The sequence below is a fragment of the Chelonia mydas genome, chromosome 7 (genome assembly GCF_015237465.2).
Source record: "Chelonia mydas isolate rCheMyd1 chromosome 7, rCheMyd1.pri.v2, whole genome shotgun sequence".
Lineage (NCBI taxonomy): Eukaryota > Metazoa > Chordata > Testudines > Cheloniidae > Chelonia > Chelonia mydas.
In genome coordinates, this window is record NC_057853.1 from 96,342,709 (window position 1) to 96,355,420 (window position 12,712).

Below are 12,712 nucleotides of genomic sequence, written 5' to 3' on the forward strand. Positions count from 1 at the left end.
CCTGCACATTTCCCAGAGTCACGACCTTTGATAGCAGCAGCTCAATGATTGCGTTGGCTACTTGAATCACAGCAACCCCCACAGTAGATTTGCCTACTCCAAATTGATTACCGTCTGTCTGGCATTGCAAGCTTCCACAGGGCTATTGCCACTTGCTTGTGAACTGTGAGGGCTGCTCTCATCTTGGTATTCTTGCGCTTCAGGGCAGAGGAAACCAAGTCACAAAGTTCCCTGAAAGGGCCCTTACGCATGCGAAAGTTTCTGAGCCACTGGGACTCATCCCAAACCTGCAACACTATGCGGTCCCACCACTCTGTGCTTGTTTCCTGGGCCTAGAATTGGCGTTCCACAGCATGAGCCTGCCCCATTAACACCATGATCTCCAAATTGCCAGGGACCGCGCTTTTAGAGAAATCTGTGTTCATGTCCTCATCACCGCGCTGCCGTCGCTTCCTCGCCTGGTTTTTCAGGCGCTGGTTCTGCATAAACTGCACAATAATGCGCGAGGTGTTTACAATGGTCATAACTGCTGCTCGGGCAATCCAGGGAAAAGGGCGCAAAATGGTTGTCTGCCGTTGCTTTCACGGAGAGAGTGAGGGTTGACTGATGACATTTACCCATAACCACCCACGACAAATTGTTGGCCCCATCAGACATTGGGAGCTCAGAATTCCAATGGGCAGCGGGGACTGCGGGAACTGTGGGATAGCTACCCACAGTGCACCGCTCGGAATGTCGATGCTTGCCACGATACTGTGGACGCACACCGCCAAATTAATGTGCTTAGTGTGGACGCATGCACTCGACTTTATACAATCTGTTCCCAAAAATCGACTTCTGTAAAATCGGAGTACTTTCGTAGTGTAGACATGACCTCAGTCACACTAACATAAGGTCTAATCCAACATCCATTTAAGTCAATGGGAGTTTTTCCGTTGGCTTCAATAGGCATTAGATGGGGCCCATATTGCAAAATACATATTATAGACTATTAGTACCATTTAAAATCAGTGAATTGGGATGTGTGTGGAAACCCATTCAAAAATAAAAAGTAATGTTATTCATTTATATCAACTAAAAACAATGCTTTCTGCAAAATAGGAGCCCTTAAAATCATGTTGGTAAATAAAAGCAGTCTTCAAAGCCATATTCAACAAGAGGATTTGAACAGCTTTAAAAATGCTTTTAAAGTGTCAGATATTACAGTCATAATGAGATGGGAGAACAAATAATTTGTACACACTCAAGTAGTCAGCAAGTGGTAGCTTTATTTTATTTTAGTTGGTGAACTCTTAACATTCTGTAAGTATTTCAACATCTACCTTGGTTTCTCAGAAAAGTAGAATGTTATGTAAACCAATGTCAAAGTCAGATTCAAGGCTCACAGAATTTGTCAGACCACTCTGTTTATTAGCAAAGTGCTTTGCCAATGCACCCAGATATGTGAGCCCTCTGCAAAAGCTCAAGCTAACTTATTTATACAGATAAGCCAAAGCCAATTTAACATAAGAGACAAAAGGAAGCAGAAACTGACAAATATACATACATATCTTATTTGCATACTAACATTTACCAATCTCCTAGCTCAGTAGGAGCTCTAAGTTAATTAGTTTGAGGACCCATTGTCTCACACTCCTTAATGTTTCTCTTCCTGACAACTATATTTCAACAAACCCACCAGATGCATTTCTTTAATGAATTATAATTTCAATATAATTCATTCTACTTTCACACCAAACTCCACGTGAATCTGTTGATAAGATGCATCCATGTTTCTAGTATGGCTTGCCAGTCCAATGAAAATTGAAAAGATATTAGATGTTTAGATGGTGTAGGGGGAGCATATTAAGGATTAAAAATAGAAATAATATTGAATTTTAACATTGTAAAATTTAGTTATTTTTATTTCTACTCTAAAGTGGAATTTTAGTCTCTGAAATGGAATACAAAATAAAGTGCCTTTTCATTTGTAACTCAGACAAATATTAACATGTCTTTCTGGCACACTGAAATTTTTTATTTTGATTGTCCCTTGACAATAGAAATTGGCTGATTTTTTCCCTGAAATCAGCAAACCTACCTCTTCAGGAAACATCATAAAACTGTAAATCTCTTGAGAGTTATGAAAGGTTTCTTACATTTAGTAAGGCAGAAATAAATAGATCTGAATTATATTGTATTTCCCCTCCAATGATATGAAGTGGATATTACATCCTTTAGTTAGTATTGTCATTTCCCCCAAACACCCTCACACTACTGGAAGTGAAATTATTGTTTCAATACAGTGTTACCTTTGATCCCTAAAAACAACCATAAGGAGAAAGTAAGAACCTTAAGATTCATTTAAACAAAAAGGGAATACAGAATAGAAATTAAAAAAGGAGGAAGGACATACATCTGCTCAGAATGAGCAAATGAAAATAAAACAGATCACATTAAAGCTTTGAAAAGCAAACTACCCATTTTTAATAGATATAATATTTTTATTCAGCTGGTAAAGTATTCCCCCATTTTCCTGTTTAAATGTAGCACAACAGCTGCTTTGTGAGTCAGGAGACTACAGAAATGTACTAAAGATGAAATCCTGGCCCATGGAAACCAGTGGCAAAACTCCCATTGATTTCAGCGAAGCCAGAGTTTAACCTGGGCTGTGTGGTCAGAAGTTTTGAATGCATATTTAGTTTCGCTTGATGGATATTATTTTTCCCATTTGTACTGCAGGATCATTTCAAGACCCCAACTTCATTGCATTGCACATTATACATATGTATAACAATGGCACATTTTTTTCTGATCGATAAAACAATCAATTTCTAATCTTGGTATAAACCCTATTTCATCCATATAATTTGCGTACAACATAAAAGTAAACCGTGGTGATATGTCTGTGTACGCCCACACATCCACATGTATCTGTCTATACACCCACCATTCTGTGCTGATAGAAATTATATAGATAGCTAGTGCCTATCACCATACTAGAAACACAGTATGAGCACTGTATAAAATTAAACAAAAAGCAATCAGAGTGGCTCAGTTAGCAATCAGTTCAGTTGTTTGTTCCATATCACACTAAAGAGGTTTACAATTCATGCCTTCCCATAGGAGTGCTCCAACTGGGCTATCTGGGTTGCAAGAACCATTTATACTAGATTTTTTTTTAGCGGGCATAAGAATTAGATTAGTTTTAAAATGTTTCTCAGACCTGTTTTAGTGCCAGGGTTAAACAGCTGAACTAGTTTTTCTACTAATCTGACACAGTGCACCAATGGTCTTTTGAAATCTTCCAGAATCCACTCGCCTTTATGATCTGTGCCAGGAACTGTAGGACAGAAACCCAGAAATCATTGCAATTGAAATAGTTCAGAACAGTGCTGGAGTGGAAGCGGGACAAAAGTGTAAGTGTTCTTAAACTGCATGTCTAGTGTGGATACACTGAACCTTTTCTGCTTAAATTGGTTCTCTCCAACTAATTCTATTACAAATGGTTCAATTCTCTAGTATTGACACAGCCTAGGGCCTGATTCTGAGAATAATTTTAGTTGTTGTATCTGTATAATTTGCCATAAACTAACATACACTTCTTATCCATTAGGAGGATGTTAAATAGGAGCTACTGAAGTTAGATATTTCTAAATAAGCAGACCCATATAACATGTGTCCAAGAGTTTTAAAAGAGCCAGCTGAGGAGCTCAGTGGATCATTAATGCAGATTTTCAGTAAGTCTTGAAACAATAGGGAAGTTCCAAAAGAAAAAAGCTAATGTTGTGCCACTGTATAAAAAAGGGTAAACAGGATGACCCAGATAATTATGATGTTAATAAATGCCATTAATAAAGAAACTTGGGGATTGGTTTTGCCATCCCTGTTCATTCTGAGGGGAACTTACTCATGCAAGTAGACCCATTAAAGGAGTCAATGTATTAGAAAGTTAGGTAGCATAACAGTATTGTCAGACCTGAAGCTTGCTGACTGGTACTTAATTTTAAATTACTGCTATATCTGTAGCAAATAAATGAGATTGCAAAGTCAGTGGGAGTGTTTGTATGAGTAAGTTCTACTCAGCTTAAACAAAGGGGACAATATCGGTTCCTATATTAATACCTCTTGGTTTATCACAAGAAGTACAATACTCAAGCTTGTTCCTCTAGCAGGTATTCAAATGAATGAAGGCCATACTTAACAGACAAATCTCTCCTTTCAAAATGCCTAATAGGGTAAATTTGATTTTAATTCACCTGCTTAGTGTTTTCTATCACATGCACTCACTAGAAGTTAAACCTTTATCAAATCCCATCATTCAGTTACAACAGTCAACTTAGTTATTGATATACTTAATCCCAGGACCCTTGAGACGCCACAAGGAGTGTTATTTGCTAAAAAAAAAATTGATCATTGTCATATAGCTGGCTGTTACTCTCACAGGGCTAGATTCTGTAACCCTTACTCACACTGAGTAGTATTTACTCACCTGAGTAGTCTCATTGAAGTGCATAGGATTGCTCAAGTTAGTGCTATTCAACATGCATAAGGGTTGCAAACTCTATCCCACAGCACTAAACTGCTTAGTCGCTATGGGCAACTCAGGAGACTTAATTAATGAAAGCATAAAGCTGGATGGCCGCATAATGGGATGGCACCAGTGCGGAGTGCTCCTTCCCATTTCCTGAGTATTCAAGATATTTTTTAAGCATTGAAAAGCTAAATGTACATGTTCTCCTTTACTGCTGTAGTAATAAAGTATAATTAAATATTATTTGGCAGGTTTCGTGTGGCCGTCATTTTATGCAACTTGATGCATTAACGCTGTGAAAAAATGAAGTTGTGCTGGAGGGAATACATCCATCCTTCATCTATTCCTGAGTGTGGATACACCAATGTTCAGTATGACTCATGTGCAGAAACAGCATGCGCAATTTACGAAAACATTAGGGATTGTTAGCAGGAGCATTCTAGTGGATTGAGAAAAGGGCCAGAACCAAGTAGGAGGAACTTCAGAAAAGGAAAGGAATGGACAGGTTGAAAGGGTTTACTGGGAGCACGCACCAGAGTCTGATGAGAATCAGAAGACGAGCTGGGACTAGACAGAGGGATAACAGTGAAGAAAAGGAGATCAGTAGGAGCTAAGGACTGAACAGGTCTGGAGATTGAATTTCCTTCTTCCCTATAAAAGAGGTCCCTTCAGGTCAAGAATGAGGCACATTTGTAGGATGCTATAGGGATACTACTATGCTGTGCTTTCCTGTGAATAAAAATAATTCAGTTTGCATATTTCATGAGAACTAACTTCACTATAACATACAATGACAAAAATACATTCTTGGGTACCAGATTCAGGAGATATTACATAGATTATGAACTCAGATTTCTCCATGGAGTCGTTATGTGTGTATGTACTGGAGTTGGGTAGAACATCACCTAGGGTGTTGTCCCAATGCTGACCCCACCCAATTTTCTTTTCTATAATGATGGAAATGGCCCACCTTGATTATCACTACAAAAGGTCCACCACCCCCCACCCCTGCTCTCCTGCTGGTAATAGCTCACCTTACCTGATCACTCTTGTTACAGTGTATATGGTAACACCCATTGTTCCATGTTCTCTGTATATATAAAATCTCCCCACTGTATTTTCCACTACATGCATCCGATGAAGTGAGCTGTAGCTCACGAAAGCTTATGCTCAAATAAATTTGTTAGTGTCTAAGGTGCCACAAGTACTCCTGTTCTTTTTGCGGATACAGACTAACACGGCTGCTACTCTGAAACCTGTCTATAATGATGGTAAACAATTATTAAAAATTATAATTCTACTACAGCTAGTAAGATATTATTATGCATGTTAAATGATCCCTAACCAAAGAACTCAGTTCACTCCCCATCCCCAGTGTATGACTTTCTTATTGGTTTTACACGGATGCTTTCTCAATCTATTCTTCTGTTGTTGGTCTTTTCCATTTTCAGTGATGCAAATCTTGGCATAGGATAAAAGTATTAGCTGAGAAATTACTTCTATGTTTAGTCCAACTCTATAAGGCCTGGATTTACAGTAAATTTTCCGCCAGGAAAGGAGAAGCTGGGCATTATAATGCAGTAATTGTAAAGAGAAAATCTGAACAGACAGAACTGTAGCCTGGCCAGAATCCCTCTTGATTTGTACCAGGAAGGTGTCTGTAGAATTCCCAAAGGCAGTAGCATTACTGGATGTGCTCAGAAAATTCAGCAACTGACTAGAGGAGTCCAGTAATAATTGTTTACACTTTTTCTGATTTCTGACCATCAGTTGGCAGCTGCAATAGTTGGTGATAAAGTTTGGAGCGGGGGTGGGGGGGGCGGAAGAAAACCTTTTGTAGTGATAATCAAGGTGGGCAATTTCCAGCAGTTGACAAGAACTTCTGAGGAACAGTGGGGGGTGGATGGGGGGAATAAACATGGGGAAACAGTTTTACTTTGTGTAATCACCCATCCACTCCCAGTCTCTATTCAAGCCTAAGTTAATTGTATCCAGTTTGCAAATTAATTCCAATTCAGCAGTCTCTCATTGGAGACTGTTTTTGAAGTTTTTTTGTTGAAGAATTGTCACTTTTAGGTCTCTAATCGAGTGACCAGAGAGATTGAAGTGTTCTCCGACAGGTTTTTGAATGTTATAATTCTTGATGTCTGATTTGTGTCCATTTATTCTTTTACGTAGAGGCTGGCCAGTTTGACCAATGTACATGGCAGAGGGGCATTGCTGGCACATGATGGCATATATCACATTGGTGGATGTGCAGGTGAACGAGCCTCTGATAGTGTAGCTCAGACGTTCTTGTCAACTGCTGGAAATGGCCCACCTTGATTATCACTACAAAAGGTTTTCTTTCCCCCCCCTTTCCCCTCGCTCTCCTGCTGGTATTAGCTCATCTTAAGTGATCACTCTCCTTACAGTGTGTTTGGTAACACCCATTGTTTCATGTTCTCTGTGTATATAAATATCCCCACTGTATTTTCCACTGAATGCATCCGATGAAGTGAGCTGTAGCTCACGAAAGCTTATGCTCAAATAAATTTGTTAGTCTCTAAGGTGCCACAAGTATTCCTTTTCTTTTTGCGAATACAGACTAACACGGCTGCTACTCTGAAACCTGTCGTTAAAAAGCTAAGTTTCCCCAGCCTTATTTTCCCTTCTTGAATAGTTTATCTTTTTTTTTTATTATTTCAGTATAAAAATGCAACCTTCACATTGTCTTTAGGGCACATTACAGCTGCAATGCAAACACCAGAGCTCTAGACTAAGAGCTCTCAAGGCCATTGCCTGGCAACATCCTTTCAAGATGAGCAATTGAGTTGTTTCTTAATAGTGTAGTGAGTCTTATTGCCTTGGGATCATGGAAAACTTCAACATTAATTTATGTTCAAAGAAAAAAAACCCCTTCATTCTTCATTGGAAATAATTAGATTTCTCTCTGTTCCACAGGTTTTATTGTACATGTAACAAGGAAATGGCTTGGCTAATCTCTTTCATAGGCTTATACAATAGTGCAGAAGCTAATTATCGGTATAATGAAAGATGACCCTGAATATAAGACTTGCCAAAACCTTCTGGAACACTATGTACCAATGCTGTGAAAAACAGCAATGGAATAATGTAGTGACGGATAGCTTCCTGTGTGCACCTGAGAAAAACTTACTACTAATTTTTGTACTGTGTATATAGGGGGGAAGATCCTGGTGTAAATCAGCATAGCTCCACTGAATCAGAGCTGGTAGGCTGGGAGATAAAAGAGCAGAGTTTTGGCTGCACCTGTGTTTGCTGGACAGTTCAGCTGAACTGGAGCAGGGAGAGTGCCATAATTTGACACTTGTGTAGACCAGCATCAAATTACTACCCTGTGGGAGCCAGGAAGAATGGGAGGAACTGACACTGAGTCACGGTGCATTTTGGGGCTACTTCAGGCTTATTTATTTACTTCTATTTAAATAATAAAAAAGAGATGCCTATCCAAGGCTCTGGGTGCTCTAACGCATAATTAATACTGTTACAAAACTCCTGCGCCATTAAGGTAATGTTTCCAGCCTGCCACCTACAAAAAAATCCCTGCTTTCCACTCCAACTTTGTGGCAAATACACTCTCAGCCCCCTCCAAAATCCCTATCGAACAGATGCAGCATGTCCTGAGGGTCACCAAATTTAGGCAATTTCAGATGAAAGATGGTTGTGTCTAAAGGGACAGTGTAAAGAGACAATCTAGCCCTAAACTTATATAAAGACTACCTTAATGATGATACGTCTCCAGGAATCCTGATTGCTTCCAATTTTTGTGAAATGAAAAAATTAAATATGGAAGGCAGGTGAAGAGAGGAGAGTGTGAGAGAAAATATTAGCAAAATCCAAGGAAGGACTTTCCTTTGTATTCAGCTTTCACAGATGTAGATCATAGAATCATAGAATATCAGGGTTGGAAGGGACCTCAGGAGGTCATTTAGTCCAACCCCCTGCTCAAAGCAGGACCGATCCCCAATTAAATCATCTGAGCCAGGGCTTTGTCAAGCCTGACCTTAAAAACTTCTAAGGAAGGAGATTCCACCACCTCCCTAGGTAACGCATTCCTAACGTTTCACCACCCTCCTAGTGAAAAAGTTTTTCCTAATATCCAACCTAAATCCAACCTAAGTCTCCACTGAAACCTGAGACCATTATTCCTTGTTCTGTCATCTGCTACCACTGAGAACAGCCTAGAGCCATCCTCTTTGGAACCCCCTTTCAGGTAGTTGAAAGCAGCTATCAAATCCCCCCTCATTCTTCTCTTCCACAGACTAAACATCCCCAGTTCCCTCAGCCTCTCCTCATAACTCATGTGTTCCAGTCCCCTAATCATTTTTGTTGCCCTCCGCTGGACTCTTTCCAATTTTTCCACATCCTTCTTGTAGGGTGGGGCCCAAAACTGGACACAGTACTCCAGATGAGGCCTCACCAGTGTCGAATAGAGGGGAGCGATCACGTCCCTCGATCTGCTGTCAATGCCCCTACTTATACATCCCAAAATGCCATTGGCCTTCTTGGGATGTATAAGTAGATGCAGACACATCCTTCATTTCCTCTCTGTGTATTTGGCTATAAATGTCTTTCATGCACTGAAGAAGTCAGCATATTCGCTGGAGCCATTTCTTGCCTGGCAAGTGAAATCATCACCTAAAACCAAATATGGACTATAGCAACCTCTGCTTAATATCTGATTAAACATTCATTGCTCAACATAACATATAATATCACAAGCAGTTTTGTTATACTGAGCTATGAATGTTTAATCAGTAACTAGAGAGTATTACTCTGAATCATATAGAGGAATATGATTTAGAGTCATACTCTCTGGTTTCTTCCCCTCAAGCATCCTTGCTGGAAAATTGAAATCAATTTTGTTATAGATGCCAAGGAGAAGAATTGGACTCCCAACTCACTGCATGCAGATGATGTCAGAGGTTTTTTGAGCTGACTTTAGCTTGCAGGTTAGGTCATGTCTTAGGTGGTATTTTATTAAACAGCAGGAAATTAGTAAGATTCCTTTTGGAAAAAATATGTATCAAGTTAGTTTTTATATGACTGGAACTGTACACACACATTTACTGTGTATGCTTTGCATTCAATGATGTAAAAACATAGGGCTATTGTTGTGCAACACAATGAAGTCCAGGCTTGAATGACAGTTTTATTCTGGGTCAGAAGATATTTTTATGGCTGGTATGAAGCACTGGGAGAAAAGTTGAATTCTAATGGAATACTGACAACATTAACAATACACATCACTGACTTGCTATAACAAAAGTTCTACAGCTACTGTTATGATTTCACTGCAACAAATACCAACAGCGAGTGGGTAAGAAGACTGATGATTTCATCATTATGATGAACCACTCCTTCAATTTTGTGTGAAAGCATAACTTTCAGCAAAATTATATCTTTAATATTTGTTGCAATAAAAATAAAGGTCATAAGACTTCTTGAGAAATACTTCAGAAGAAACATGGTGAAATGTTTGAAATAAATTGTGTATTGAACTTTTGTACTAAAGTGATCTTTGGAAGATGATTTGTTATGCTGCTAACCTGAATACTTCCCCAGCTGGAACTGACAGTAAACTTTTAAAGGCCAGGGTCTCTTCCCATTTATCCCAGTTTTACACATTCATAACTTCCAGGACTCCAGAGGAGTTAGTCTCGATTTTCACATGTATAATTAAGTGAAACATCAGGTTCTTGACAATTCTATTGCTTTCATTGGCTGAGACTAATCTATAATGTAGGTCTAACTGGTGGGGCACTGGAATCCAGATAAGGTTTTCAAAGCTCTGGTAACCTGCTCACAACACTAGTGGAGAGGAGATTGTTTATTCTTATGTCAGCGGTTAGAGTTGTGTGTTAGCAAGTATGAAAAGATACTGCAGCTTTAAGAGTGAGAGGCATTCGGAGGAATTGGAACCTTTAAACATCACAGGAATCTGGAACATTTAGGAAGTCAGCTGGAAAACTGCTTGTGATGTTAGAATACTCTGGGGCAGGTCTGCAGACCCATTCTGTCTACTTAGTGCCACTTCAGTAGTGTGAAACAGTTGCAAAAGCCCAGCAGATCTGCATAGCCTGGTGGAGGATAATTACCAGATGGTGCAGAGCTGCTATAGTTGGATCTACATAGCCTCCATCCAGGGCCTTGGATAGAGGTATTCCCAGGGAAAAGGAAGTGTATCCAAAGCAACAGTGATCACTGACACTCAGACTGGTAGCTTGGGGCTGTGGGCCTCTGAACCTAATTTAGAGCTGTTCTGAGAATGCTTTATGTTACACCAAGGACTGGGAAGGATCCCTGACTGGATCTCTCCCCAGGACCGAGGAGCAGCAAAAGCCACTGAAAGCTAACTTTACATTCCACTCTGCCTCCTCAGCTGCATCAAGAGTATATCTTGTCCCCAGCAAGACATCCAGCTCTGTGTCTGTGGGCATCTCATCTTGAAATACACCTATGTCCAGTGTAACAAAAATCTTTGGGTATGGCATTTTGAGGGTATACAACATCACTAAATGATCAGGCCCATAGTAAATGTATGATCCTTCAAATGTCCTGCAAGGAAAGAATGGGCAGGCTGAAAGCTTGTTTGGGTAGCAATCCTATCCTAGTCCTAGTGCAGTGGTGGGCAACCTGTGGCCCGTCAGGGTAATCCGCTGGTGGGCCGTGAGACAGTGTTTACATTGACCGTCCGCAGGCACGGACGACCGCAGCTCCCAGTGGCCGCGGTTCACCGTCCCCGGCCAATGGGAGCTGCGGGCTGCAGGGACATGCTGGCTGCCACTTTCCGCAACTCCCATTGGCCGGGAACGGCAAACTGCGGCCACTGGGAGCTGAGGGCAGCCACACTTGTAGACGGTTAATGTAAATACTGTCTCGCGGCCCACCAACGGATTATCCTGATGGGCTGCAGGTTGCCCACCACTGCCCTAGTGATTATCTGCCCATCACAGAACCACCACATAACATGCCATTGCCTATTTCAGACTTGAATTGCAAACCTCTGAAACTAGCTCTATTTTCTAATTACACTCTGGCTTCTGAGACCACATGTAAACTCCCTCCTACTACATTCCTTTGACGGGCAACGTGGATAAATAGCAGCAGCTTAAGAATTAACTACATAACTACAGTGAATTGTATCACTACAATATTTATATCCTTTGAAAGCATTTAATCATGTGCAAGTAGTGAATGATTTCCAGTGAATACATACACCCATAGATTAATAAACATTAACAATCTGACTTCAACCCACAGAAGCCTGGAAATCCAGAATTGCAGCTACCAGGGCAGTTTTGTCCTTGAGTCACCCTTTTGCATGGCTCATATACCCTAGTACTCTCTAAAGAGGTCTCACAGGAGAGGGTCATCTTACATACCATATGAGCTACAACATAAGGCACACTTAGTTAAGAGAAGAGTGGCAGCATCAGCTTTTAATTTCCTTGCTCCCTTGGTCTGAAGACCATTAATGCTATTTTAAAACAGGCCTCACATGTCATTCTCTCTTTTTTTAAAAATAGGGAATATACAAAGGTGCAGGCCTGCACAATTACACCAAATGCTGCACCAACAGCTGTAATGTTATCACAATGCCTAATATGAAACAGATTCACTATTGCAGTGTGAATTCCATCTCTGAGAAAAATCACCCTCTGGGAGGGGAAGTGGGATACTGCTGCCACTTTCCCTCTAAAGGGCTGGGGACAGCTCGTTTATGGCCGAGGTCCCACAGACAGAGGCTGTGGAGGAGCTACATTTATTCATTTCATCCCCTGGTCCTCTGCACATAATGACAGTCATTTGTCTCTTTCCTGACCAGCATCTCTCCATTTGGAGTAGTGCTGGCTGCCTACCCTACCCCAAGGCCCAACTGAGATTGCAACCACTTTGTTTCATTGCAGACTCTCCCGTCAATAACTTTCTGCCAATGAGAGCCTGTGCCAGAGTCTATGACAGTTTGTGCTACACTAGGTTCCATGCTGAAATCTAGCTTTGTGCCTGCCTCAGACTCATCTATTGTGATTCTGCAAAGTCCAATTCTGTGGTTTATGGTCCAGTGTGTTCCAAAAGTACTTTGCAAATTAAAAATAATAAGGACTGAAACAATGTTCTTATCACATCCACCAGTCACGGAAGAGTTTTTACTACCATGTCTTGCTCCACAACATT

General features: G+C 40.5%; 1 protein-coding gene across 2 annotated transcripts in view; it reads left to right on the forward strand.

Annotated features, from left to right (window-relative positions):
- The window catches only part of STK32C (serine/threonine kinase 32C), a 256,277-nt gene that overhangs the window by 185,552 nt on the left and 58,013 nt on the right, over positions 1 to 12,712 (forward strand). The gene's annotated exons all lie outside the window — the stretch shown is intronic.